Raw genomic sequence first — 13,657 nt, 5'->3', positions numbered from 1 at the left:
ATAGCCTGTACCCTCGTTGCCTCCCCCAGCTCCATGAAGGCCACAGTCATATTTCACCCCAGCCCTAGCTTGGGGTTCAGGCAACACCTCATTTCTGCCCAGCTCAGGCCAGGCCCGTCCTTCCCACAGGCCCCTCCTCAAGTCAGTGTGAGCACAGCAGGGACTCCAATGGGGGGCCCTGGGTCAGGATGGGCAGGGGCAGAAAAACAATGAGTGGCATTCGCAGCACCTCGCTGTCTGCAGTGCCCTTTAGGGATGCCCCTGGGAGCAGTGTGGGTCTCCTCAGACAGAAACCCTTTGTGGCCTGGGTGGGTCTGGGGCCTGGGGCCAGGTATTGGGGACTTCTGCTTCTGTGGAGCCCCCTCAGGGAAGAGGGAGAGGCCAAGCTTCCCATACCTGGGGACTTGGGGCCATAACTAAAGCTCTGGGTGCCACAGCAGTTCTTCTGCAAAGGAGTTCCAGCGGAGGCACCAGGAAGCAGGACTCGAAGTGCATATCCTTGAAATTGTGGGGTTAAAAGGCTGTGGGACCACATTCGTTCATTCATTACACAGCTTCCTGTAGAATTGAGGGCTTTCTGCCTGCTAGGCACTGTGAGAGGTGCTAGGATCCCTCTGGAGGGCTTACAGACACCTTGGAATTCAAGCTAGTTCATTATTTCTCAGCAAACAATCTCCCCTCTCATGCTCCCATCTCAGGGAAGGCACCAGCCACCAGCCATGTGTTCCAGCAGGGAGCTGGAGTCCTCCCTGAGTTCTCCCTCAATCCTCACACCCGATGGACTACCCTTCCTAGCAGACCCAGCTCTGTGGTAAGCCCTAAGGGTCCCCCCTCCTCTCCACCCCACTGCGACTGTCTTCCTCAGACCCCATCACACCTTCTATCTTTGACCCTGTGGCAGTCTCCTCACCCATGCCCTCGCCTCACTCTTGTTCTCATTGATCCTTCCCGGTGGCTGGTAGGGAAGCTTTCTTAACTGGAGATTTGATTGTCCACTCCTCTGCCTAAAACCCCTCACTGACTTCCCACTGCTCACAGGACAAAACCTAAACTCCTTCTCAGGGCAGTTGAAGTCCTTGATGAACTCAAGTCTCCTGCTTCTGAGTCTGGCCTTATCTTCCCCCCAACTCCCTGCCCCTTGTACTTTATACTCAGCTTGGGGCATGGCTTGTAATTCCTTGAAGAGTCACGCCCTGGTACCTGGCTAGCCACTGTTCTGTGTCTGGAATGCCCTGGGGGAAACATTATGCCTTTATGTCTCCAGTAAGCCTCCTTCAGTAGCCTTCCCACTGCCCAGGGCTGGTGGAGCTGGCCCGTGGCTTCCAGACGCCTTGTACATGTGTCCCTCTGTTACTGCATGTATCACATTGAAGGGGATACCCCCATGAGACTAAGGTCCCTGTGGGGAAAAGAAAGAGAGATCAGACTGTTACTGTGTCTATGTAGAAAAGGAAGACAAAAGAAACTCCATTTTGATCTGTACAAAGAAAAATTGTTCTGTTTTGAGATGCCATTAATCTGTAAATTTAGCCCCAACCCTGTGCTCACAGAAACATGTGCCATATTGAATCAAGGTTTAAGGGATTTACAGCTGTGCCTCGTTAACAATATGTCTGCAGACAGTATGCTTGGTAAAAGTCATCGCCATTCTCCATTCTCTATTAACCAGGGACACAATTCTCTGCGGAAGGCCGCAGAGACCTCTGCCCAAGAAAGCCTGGGTATTGTCCAGGGTTTCCCCCCTCTGAGACAGCCTGAGATATGGCCTTGCGGGAAGGGAAAGACCTAACCATCCCTCAGCCCGACACCCGTAAAGGGTCTGTACTGAGGAGAATTCGTAAAAGAGGAAGGCCTTTTTGCAGTTGAGATAAGAGGAAGGTCTCTGTTTCCCGCATGCCCCTGGGAACAGAATGTCTCGGTGTAAAGCCGAAGTCGTTCTATTCTGAGATAGGAGAAAACCGCCCTGTAGCTGGAGGCGAGATATGCTGGCAGCAATACTGCTCGGTTACTCTTTGCTACACTGAGATGTTTGGGTAAAGAGAAACATAAATCTAGCCTACGTGAACATCTGGGCACAGTACCTTCCCTTGAACTTATTTGTGACAGAGATTCCTTTATTCATATGTTTTCCTGCTGACCTTCTCCCTACCATCACCCTGTTCATTCTACTCTTCTGCCGCGCTCCCCTTGCTGATATAGTGAAAATAGTAATCAATAAATACTGAGGAAACTTGGAGACCCCCGCCGGTGCAGGTCCTCACATGCTGAATGTGCGGGTTCCCTGGGCCCGCTGTTCTTTCTCTATACTTTGTCTCTGTGTCTTATTTCTTTTCTCAGTCTCTCATCCCACCTGATGAGAAATACCCACAGGTGTGGAGGGACAGGCCCCCTTCAGGTCCCTGAGGACCCAGATTGTTTTCTGCCACTGTCTAGAGGAGAGAAGGCCTTGTAAACACATGCACTGTAGTATGCAGGCAGAAAGAACCCTACTCGGCTTGGGGGTGTCAGGAAGGACTTCTCAGATGAGGGAATGCAAGGGCTGGCCCTTCAAGGACACACAGGAGTTCAGCCAAGAAGTGGGCTGGGAATTGCAGGCAGAGGGACTGCAGTCCTACTGGATGAAGCGGCCTGGGGAGAAGATGGGTATGGCGTAAACTGTGTGTATGCACGTGTGTGTGTGCGTGTACATGTGTGTGTGCGTGTACATGTGTGTGTAGAAGGGAGGTGGTGGCAGATGACAGCATATGTATGCCCTCATCACCTGGTGGTGAGTAGAGCCATTGAATGGTTTTGCACAGAGAAGCAACAAGAAGGCTGCTGGGTCTTCTGTCTTCTGGAAGACCCTGCTGCTTGCTGGTTCTCAACATATACAGAGAAAGGCTTCTGTGGGGTGGGGCGTCGGATGGACGCAGGTGCACAGGCTTTAGGTTAAGGGGCCAAGGAACCCCTCCCACCACCCTGGCCTGGGCCAGGAAGCAGGGTGGGTTCCTTGGAAGCTCCAGAGCAGGCCCTGGTCAGAGCTGGGAAACTCTGGAGGGCTCTGGGGAAAAGAGCTCCGTGTTCATGGATGACCATGCAGGAGGTAGGGCAGGGCTCTGGCATTCAGAGGTAAATGGTTGCCGCCTCACCCGCAGAACCAGACCCCAGAGCAGGGTCCAGCCAGAACCTCTTGCTGGTGGACTGCGTGGATGAGGCGCAGCCTCAATGTCAATCAGGGGCTGATTGACAACCCATCTTCTCCCCAGGCCGCTTCATCCAGTAGGACTGCAATCCCTCTGCCTGCAATTCCTTGCCCACTTCACCCCTTGACTGAACTCCTGTGTGTCCTTTAAGGGCCAGTCCTTGCATTCCCTGAGTCATGGTGGTCCTGTCCAGGGACTGACACCTGGCCCTGGGGCTGCTGGGGAATCACAGAGACAGCCCCCATCCCTGCCCCTGCTTTCCCCAGCCCTGGCACTGGGTAAGTGGCTTCTATGAGCCAGATGGAGAAATAAACAAGAGAGATGATGTCCTCCCCTCTGGAGCTAACGTGCCGAGGTAGAAGAAACAAATGCATCTGAAGATAATCAGGGTCCTGACAAGTGACACAAGAGAAATAAAGAGAGTGAAGTGGACGATGGCATGGGGGTGGGTGTTTTGGAAGCATGGTGTCGAAGAAGGCTTCTCTGAGGAGGGGAGCTTCAAGCTGAGCCAGGGATGGGAAGGAGCCTGGGAGAGGAGACCATCTATGTAAAGGGCTTGCAGCTGGGAAGGAACGAGCTGGCAGAGAGGTGACCGAGATGGGGTGGACAGGGCCAGGGCACACAGGGCTCTGTAGACTATGGCCAGGAGCCTGGCTTTTATTCCAAGGGCAGTTGGAAGACACGGAGGGGTTTTAAGCAGAGGAGTGGCATGATTGGATTTGTGTTCTAGTCACAACTCTGACTGGAGTGGGGAGAATGGGCTGTGGTGGGAGTGGGGACAGACTCAGGGAGACCACAAGCAGCTGCTGCAGGGAGGGCGGTGGGGCTTGGACACAGCAGGGCCGTGAGGATGGAGACTTTGGTTGCAGGTGGAACGGACAGGACATGCTATGGATTAGAATGGGGGTTGAGAGGGGAAAGAGGACCTATTAGGACCCAGGTTTTTGGCTTGGACAACCGGGTGGGTTATGGTGACATCTGGTGAGATGGAGAAACCGAAGACGAAAGGGATTGGGAGGCGATTGGAGATGAAGAGTTTCTGTTCCATTCTGCACGGCCTTAGTTTGAGAGGCGTTTTGGGCCTCTGGGTGGAAGTAGCAGGAAGGCCAGGGCAGGTGTGAGTCAGAAGCTCAGCAGAGCGGGATGACCACCTGCAGGCATTCAGGAGCATGTAGAGAAAGATGATTCAATGATGCGGGGAACGTTTGCAGTGTAGAAAACAGTAGATACTTGACAGCTGTAAATACATGAATAACATTCAGAGACCTAAGACTCGTGAGACCACATGGGCAAAAGTGTATAGATAAAGAGAAGTGGGCTCACGACTCAACCTAGGTGCTCCAACATTAAGAGACTGGGAAGGACGAGGGGAGACCAAGGGGCCGCCAGTGAACAGCAAGGAGAGCTGGGAAAAGACAGTGTTTCAGGAAGGAGCCTGGGCCAGGTGCTGCTGGGAGATGGAGGCATGGCTACCATCTGTGTGTTTGTGGTAGGGGCTGGAGCCAGCTGGGACGGCTGAAGAGTGTGAGGGCGAGGAGGTGGGCTGTGAGTGAGTTGCCGAGTGTAGACAGAGGGCATGGGAGGCTTTGCTGGGGATGGGATGGGCCAGGGATGAGATACCAGAAACTTGTTCAGATGTGTTCAGGATGGAAGACATCTTGGCATAATGGCTAGTGGGAACGACACGCTACTGCAGAGACAGATGAGACAACAGAGATCCTGGGTGCATGGCAGGAGGGCAGTCTGTGTGGGAGGGCAGGGGAGAAGGCGGGCTTGTCTCTGGAGCCTCTGGTCAGGCCTGGGCTAGACTCTGCCATGCTGCCCACCCGTCCACCTGCCTGCCCTGCCCGATAAAGGCAGACGAAGCACGAGTGGGTGATTTGAAGGCAGGTGGGTGATTTGTAGTCCCACAATTACAAGAGGCTCAGTGGCTTGAGTTTTCAGGAAAGAAGGCCAGGCCTCACGTGCTTCTGGAAGCTGCTCTGTCTGGGGACGGACTGGGGTTGGGGTCTCAGACCCGCCCCCATTTTCCTAGCTCTCCTGGGTGCCTCCGTTTGTTTAAACCCCAAACCTGAAGCCAGTGCTTAGGGCTCTGAATTCTCCTGCCTTTTCCTCATTGCCCTGGCAGCTGGTGTCGGTCCAGATGTCTCTCAGTTCCTGATTCTGGGCCTTGGTTCTGCACCTCCCCAGCCCTGGATCCCCTTGGTGACTTCTACACACGCCCCCTCCTTCTTTCCCTCTCTTCTGCATCCCATCCCATCCAGGTAGGCAGTCCCAGGAGCCTGGATTACCCTGGCCCCACTGCCCTGACAGCCCTGGAGGAAGGGACCTCAAGGACATCTGGAAAGCCCTTCACCAGAGGCCAGCCTTGGGTTGGGATTTGGAGCAGGCTTCTCAGGAGAGCTGAGCTGGAGAGGAGGAGAGGAACCCAGGGCCAGGCTGGGAGGTGGCTGCTGAGGAAAGAGCAGCCTCTGGGAAACGCAAGCCCTTGGGGATCTCAGGGGAGGGGCTTAGTTGGGCCCAGCTCAGTCTGTGGGGCAAGTGGGGAGAGACAGGGAGAGGCAGTCCTATCACCATGCAGGACCATGCCCTGGGCCCCCTTCCAGGAGCTGGTGGCACTGAGTCTTCTTCCTGGGCCGGGCCTGGCCAGCAGCCATGGGTATGGAGGGGAGAGGGCCTGACCAATGCTGCCCGCTCCCTCAGACACTTCTGCTCCTGCCCCCAGTTTAAACCACTTCCCAAGACCAACAGTGCGGCCATTCAGATCCATGTAGTGAAGGGATGTTCAGTGATGTGGAAAAGCTCCCCATTAGCAGTAGATGAAAAAGACAAGTTACAAAATGTAGACCTTAGTTTTGTGAAACAAACAAACACACAAACAAATGGGGAAATTGAAATCATATAAAATGAAACAGAAAAATCTAAATGAAACCTGTAATCATAGACATCTAAACAGGAAACATTGCAATTATGTAAATACCCAAACATAGAAACGTTTATGATGTAGTGTATGGTGAAACAAGCTTCTTACAAGTTGGTAATACTCAATTTTGTTAAGAAAAGTTGTAATGAAAATCTAAACAGAAAATGTTAACCTTGTAAATGTAAATATTTATCCAGCAGTTGCTCAGTGACAGACACCCATCTAAGTCTTTATAGCAAATGCTCACAACCGCCCTTTGAGATAGGCACTGTTATTTTCATCTCCGGTTTACATATGAAGAAACTGAGGCACATAGATGCACAGAGAGGTTAAGTAAGTTGTCCCGGATCACACAGCCAGAAAATAGCAGGCCTGTGGTTTGCACCCAAGCAGCCTGTCTTGAAGAAGAGACAGGAGCAGAAAGAATGTTAGTTATCTTTAGACGTGTGTCTGTGTTGGGATGAGGGGACTTCTTTGTGGTTTTACTTTCTTTGTGCTTTTCTATATTTTCCAACTCTTCCCCAAAGAACATGTTATGCTATTTTTGTAATCAGTGCATCTCCATTCCCACGTCACCCCACACAAAATAAATGGTAATTTTTCAAGTAAGAAAACAAGACAAAAATGTCCCAGAAAGGAACTCCTTCTGCAGCCCTGGGACTCTGTCCTGCTCCCAAGGGGTTGTCAAAGGGTGAGAACAGTGGCCCCAGGACTGGGAAGGCCAGTAGGAGGGCTCAGCTCCCCTCTGTCTGATGTGTGGCCTCTTTGTGGTCCCAGAGGCTCTGGGCTATGTCCCTGAGGAATTCCCAGGTCTCAGGCCAGAGCTAGGTGTCAGGCCAGAGCCAGGCCTCATCCCGGTTGGTACTGAGTTTTCCTAGCCTTCCTGAGCTTTGGGGAAGTGTGTGTCTGCGTGTGTGTGTGTGCGTGAGTGTGTGTGTGTGTGAGTGTGTGTGTGTGCGTTTGTGTGTGTAGGTGTGTGCACAAAGCCAGCATGGAGGAGTCTGGGAGCCCCTCCTTGGTTTCTTGGCACCACACCCCACACATATTCCCAGGTCAGCACAAAGCAAGACTCCCCCTGCAGGATTCAGCTGTCGAGGAACCCTGCTAGGGACCAGAAGCTCATCACCTCCCCAGCAACGCAGGCCATGGGGAGCGCTCTCCATCGCGCAGAGGAAGCGGCTCAGCGTCAGGAACACAGGGTGTGAATCCTATCTCTGGCTCCTAGCCATGTGGCCTTGGAACCTGAGTTCTCTGAACTTCGGGTACATCATTTGTCAAAAGGGCTGATGATGACTGCATGGTTTACATAAGACAACTTGGTCACATGTCTGGAGCAGGGGAGAGGCTCCATAAACAGGCTCCTGAAAGTCGACCTCCCTGTAAAGCCTTCCTCTGCCGCCAGCCGTCCCTGTGATGCTGCCCAGAATAGATCTGATCCCTCTGAGGCACCTCTTCCCCAGGCAGGCTTTCCCCCGGCTCTTCTGCCACCACGGATAGCAGGCTGCCCAGGCTCACTGCATCTTCATCTCTCTAGAGTAGTTTCTCAAATGCCTGGCTCCATGGGACTGCCTGGGAAGCCTGGTTGAAAATGCAAAGTTCTAGACTCGATCCGTGGAGAGTCTGATTTAGGAGTTTCAGGAAGGAGCTCCAGAATCTAAATTTTTATAATCTCCCAGTGGTTCTAATGGGAGCCCGTGCTCTACCGCCTTCCAGTTGGCAATGTCCTGCCTTAAGTGTCACCCAGAAGTGACCAGTGCCAGGCTGCCGCCCAACCAGCTTGAACCTGAGAAGTCATCCCTGCAGCTGCCCCTGCTGTCCCCACACAGCCTCCTAGGTGCCCCAGGGGTGTGCTGTGTCACAGCCAGGCAGTGTCACTCCAGAGACTCTTGCTCTACAGTGCTCTCTCTGAAAGTGGGCAGCAGCTGGAGCCGGAGCCCTGGCCTCCCCTACTCTGCCCCTCAGTGGATTCTGTGCCAGGAATATGTGTCCATATAGAGGCCTGTGCAGACAGCCCAAAGGGCTCCCAGGAGGAGCTGGTGAGCTTGGCCTGTGACTCTGCTGACCTTCCCATCAGGCTGAAGGGGTCCCGCCCTGTGAAGAACATAGGCCACCAAAGATCTTGCCCTGAGAGGCCTACCCAGAATTCCAGAACTGTCCCCAGTGGAAGTAGGCAACTGTGGAACAGTGGGTAGGGGACCGCCCCTCTGCCAGTGATCTGAGATCCAGAGGCCCTCAGAGAAAATGCTGGGCCTCTCTAGCCCCGAGGCAGCTGGGAGACCATGGGGAGGGCGGTGACCTCTGTGATTCAAGGCAGGCATCCACTGTGTCTGGCCCTTCCGTCCTCTCAGAATGTGACCTTCTGGACTGGAGGGGGACAAAGGAGACCCACCATCCCTCAATTCCCAATGCCCTGAGGCCATTCCTCAGACAGGGTGCTCACAGCCAGCCCAGGCAGGCCCTGTCTCAACTGGCAAGCTCTGACCATTAGAACATTTTTCCTTAGGCCAAGCGCAGACCTGCATTCCTGGAGCGTCCCTGCAATGTGCCCCTCTCTGATGGTAAGCCCTTCAGATATTTAGAGATGGTATCACACCCTCCTGGAGCCGCCCAGAGCACCATCAGAGCCAGAGCCCCCGGGTTCAAATTAAACTCTTGGAACCTCAGTTTCTTCATCTATGAGATGGAGACAACCATGGCCTCTATTTATGGAACACGTGACCTGGCCAGGCATTGCACTAAGCATGTCACGTGCCCAGCACATAGATGTTTATTATGGCTTCCAGATCCTTGGCCAGACCAGCGGCACTGGTTCCTGGCTGTCTGCGGAGAGGTGCGGGCTCCCTCTGCTGGAAATGGTGAATCGCAGTCAGGACAGGAGAGGACAATGTAGAATTGCAATCTAGGTGGGAGGGACCTCAGAGATGACCTGACCCAACCTGGTGTTTTACAGATGAGGAAACTGAGGCCAAGGGTGGCCGCCTCACTGGATGACCTCTTTGAAGTGTGCCTGTGTGGGTCCCAGATTGGGGCACTTTCTCCCGCCCCCCAACCACACGCTGCAGAGAGGAGCTGGGCAGTTTGATTCTAATGGGCGCCCTGACTTCTGAATCTCACTTTCCATTCCAACCCACCTCATCCCTCTGGGACTACTCGGTGCAGTGGTGGGAAGGACACCGCCAGGATGCAGGCACAGGGCAGGGGCAGAGGCTCCAGCTGTGCACTTCCTTCCCCCAGCAAGCTGCAGTTCCAGGGAAGGTCCTGAGGGCAGGGCAGGAGGTCAGGAGGGCGGGGGATCAGGAGGGCTGGGCTATGGCGTCCATCCACCCACACCATGCCTGGGAAGGACAGAGCCCACAGAGCTGGGGTCTCCCAGCCGGTGCCATTCAGGGAAGCAAAAGGGAGCTGCACAGACGTCTGGGTCCAGCCTGCATTTCCTCATCCAGCTGGTAATATGACTGATGGATAGAGAGGTCCAAAGGGACTTCCAGTGGGGACATTGGCAGACTTGGAAGATTCTGGAAACTTGTAGCTTCTCCGTGCTTGTTGTTCATGGTAGTAGCTCTCTGCTAGGAGCTATGTGATATGCTTTATGGTTATCATTTTTGTTTTCTTTTTTGAGACAGTGTCTTGCTCTGTCACTCAAGCTGGAGTGCAGTGACGTGATCACGGCTCCCTGCAGCCTCCAACTCCTGGGCTCAAGTGATCCTTCCACCTCAGCTTCCTGGGTAGTTAGGACTAGAGGGGTGTACCACCACACCCAGCTAATTTTAAACTTTTTTGGTAGAGACAGGATCTTGCTATGTTGCTTAGGCTAGTCTTGAACTCCTGGCCTCAAACGATCCTCCTGCCTTGGCCTCCCAAACTAGTCCATTTCATGAATGGGGAAACTGAGGCTTGGAGACATAAGAAATGGTCAGGTATTTAGAAGAGCTGGCATGAACCCATGTCCTCTGACGTGAATGGCTTTCCACTAACTGCATTGCCTCTCGTCTGTTCTTGTCTCTGTACCCTCAGTGAATAGCCATGGAGCTCCTAGAAAGAATGGGAGCTTTCACTTGACCTCCCTTCTCTCCCTCGCCTACTGCCCCTCAGCAAGTGCTTCGGCTACAGTCTGGGAGCCGAAGATGCCTGTGTTGATGCCTCCAACACCCTGTCTCTGCATCTCTAATCCAGCTACATGACCATCTCTTGCCCACCTTTGGCCATTGTCCCTAAGACATCTCAAGTGCATCATGCTGCAGACTGGGGCTGCTGTCTCCACAACACAGCGCTTCCCCTGTGTCCCCATCTCAGTCCTTGGTCCCTCTATCCACTCCCCACATGCAGCCATTAAGTCCTCTGTTTTTGTTCCTTAAATCTCCAGAATGTGCTGACTGTTTTACTTCTCTGTTGTTATTGCTTTAATTCAGACCCCCCACCACAATCCTTTGCTCCTTATTCCCCCACACCCTCTCGAGCCTTTCCCGCCATCTCCTTTCCAGGGGATACTCCCTTCTGATCTCTCTCCAGCTTTGCCCAACAGAGTTTTCTAAAATTCTGATCTGTACATGTTACTCCCTGGCTTATAAATCCTTCAGTTGCTCCCATGCTTTAAAAGAAAATCATACACCTTGACTTTGCACATGGCATTTGAGCTCTGCCTCTGCTGCCTTACCAGGTCTCACCTTTCTGCTGCAAACCCAGACGCAAAGACAACCCAAAGCTCCTTGAAGGCACCTGCAGCACTTTGCCTCTCCACACCTTGCTGCTGCGTCGGCCTCCCTGCTTTCTTTGCTTGGCCAAAACCTCATCTTCCCTCCTATCTCACCTCAATCATCTCTGCCTCTGGAAGGCTTCCTGGACTCCCCTCACTCCTCAGCTGGTTCGGGGATTGTGATCTGAGACAGCACACGTCTTCTTATATCTCTGTCCAAAACCTTAATGTAAGACATTGGTGAATACCTTAATTTTCTCTTCCACTAAATGATGTTACTTTGAGCAGGTTTTATGTTTTTTGTATGTGATACCCGCAGTCAGGCCAGTGCCTGGCACCTAATAGGTGATTGCTGACTGAGTACATAAGTAAACAAATGAATGAAGAAGGTAGAAAGGAAACAGAAGTTAGGAGAGCAGAAGTGGCTGGGAATGGAGACAGTGGCCTGGAAACCTGGAGGAGGGGTCAGCATCCCTTAGACACAAATTTCTCTCCTACCTGGCTGCACATTAGGGGGACTCTCCGCTCTTTCCTGCCTCTCCGTGGCAGACCAGTGACTCCTGGACACCAGTACTGGGAGGGCAAGGGGCCTGGAGGCTGGTCAGAAACCCACACAGAGACCATCCTTCTCCCTTCCCAAGGGACGCTGCCAGCCTCTGCAAGAAGACTACCCAAAGGCTGGTGGATGGCATGGAAACATGAGTGCTGGAATGCGATCACCTTTCCTGCCCAGCACTGATTATGCACCAGCTGTGTTCTGGGGCCTGTACTGAAACTCTGAGGTTGTGCACATTCCAATGTGACACCATTCTTTGGCTTAGTTTCAGATGAGACTAAGGTGGGCCCAAACCACAGGTGGCTGGAGTGAACTCTGGGCAATGAGTGTCAGGGGACAAGGGTGAGGATGCCAGGGCTGTGCAGTCAGCAAGGAGGTGGAACTTGGACTGGGTCTTGAAGCAGAGTGGAAAGGCAAGGGCATTGCTGGCAGGAGGGATGACCTGTATAGAGGCTGGAGGTCAGGACACACAGGGACAAAGAACAGCTGGTTTACTTGGACCTGAGGCTTTGGGATAGAGTGGTAGGAAATAGATTTGGAAAGAGGCATTGGAACCGGGTCCTGGGGGAATTTGCTAAGGCAAAGAGTTTGAACTTGAACCAGAACGATGAAATATGGGGTTGGGGTGGATCCCACGGGGCCAGCCAGGCAGCCCCTGGCTGCTTCTTCCCCGCCTCTCCAGTTGAGGAGCCATTCCCTACAGTGACCAGCAGGGGGCAGGACACGCTCACGTTCCCTTAGCCCAGGCCTTCCCGTCAGGGCTCAGTGTCCAGGGAGAGACCTGGGTTGGGTGTCTCTTGGAGAGTGGGGAGGAGCACCAGGCACAGAGGAAACAGGCCAGCTGTGCATAAATGGGGGACCGGGGGAGGTCTGTGGCCACTGAAGCTGCGTGGTCTGGTGACCTGACCTGGACAGCCCTGGGGTGAGCATACACCCTTCCCTGGCACTAGTGCTGCTTTCCAACTGTGCCCCCTTGCCTTTGCTTTCCCAGCCCCTCCTTCCCAGTAGAAGAACCTTTGTCACCATGAGGTGAATTGGGCCTTCCGGCACCCCAGCTCCTTTAGAATCAAACCAAATCCAGGACTGTGGTTAAAGAGAGTCTCTTTCCTCTGCTCACTCCCTTCCCTAGAGAGAACGAGGAAAGGTTGTCCGGCTGATGACAAGGTATGCATGTTGGTACTTGACTGGCATTATTCAGCAGCTCCTGTGCTAAGAACAGGGACATGAAGACAGAAGAGCATCAGGCCAAGGCACCGTTACACTCAGGGTCCCCAGGCCACAGAGTAAACAACTCCGTGACTCAGCTGGCAATGGCTGGAAGGTGCTATGAACACAGTGCCGTGGACGCCCCGAGGAGGAGGGAACACCCCTGCACAGTGTGGGCTGCAGAGGCTTTGACGAAGCTGCTGCTGGATCTAGGCCTTGAAACATGGGTGGGATTTTACCAGATGGGGAAGAAGATGGGGCATCTCCATGCAGGAACCAGCGTGAGCAAAGGCACAGGAGTGGGGCTGTGTTTAGATAATATCGGTGAAAAGATACAGCTCTATATGCTTTTCCATGACCACTTGTCTTATGACAAACATTGTGCTATGATATTTATATTTCCAATTTTCAAATCAACCCTTAAGGTGTTATGATCCCCTCTTTACAGATAAAGCATCTGAGGGTCAGAGAAGTGGCATGAGAGCCCTGGTAAAGAGCATAGAAGCTGACATGCTAGTCCCGGTCCGTGTGACTCCCCTCTGCCTCCGAAAGATGGAAGTTAAGGAGTGTGCAGGGCAGGGGTGGGTGGGAAGGGCTGATAGTGCCACAAAGACCAGTAAAGTCCTTCTCTCCCAGGGGACTCTACCCTTGGCCCTAGCATCTCTGGCCAGGCTGTAAGATCTTCTGGTCAGAAACCTTTTCTCTAACAGCTATTTACCTTTTCACTTTTCCTTTTAGGAAGAAGTTCTTATGCAAATTTTATTCTTGCGGGTCAGAGATTTTGTCTAGGTCTGGGTCACTGACGAAGGAGGGGCCCTGAAATAGGGTGAAAGGAGGAGGGGCTGGGCCAGACCCGCAGGGGGCATCACCCTGCCCTTGCAAGCCTTGCACTGGTATTTAAAGGTTGGCTTCCGGCCAAGTGCATTGGCTCACGCCTATAATTCCAGCATTTTGGGAGGCTGAGGCATGAGGATTGTTTGAGGTCAAGAGTTTGAGACTAGCCAATGAAGAGAGACACTGTATCTACAAAAAGAAAAAAATTAGCCGGACGTGGTGGTGCATATGCTTGTAGTACCAGCTACTCAGGATGAGGTGGG

Source organism: Mandrillus leucophaeus, unplaced genomic scaffold (assembly GCF_000951045.1).
Source record: "Mandrillus leucophaeus isolate KB7577 unplaced genomic scaffold, Mleu.le_1.0 Scaffold921, whole genome shotgun sequence".
Classification (NCBI taxonomy): domain Eukaryota; kingdom Metazoa; phylum Chordata; class Mammalia; order Primates; family Cercopithecidae; genus Mandrillus; species Mandrillus leucophaeus.
The sequence above is the reverse complement of the archived record's forward strand: the minus strand, read 5'-3'. Positions refer to the sequence as shown.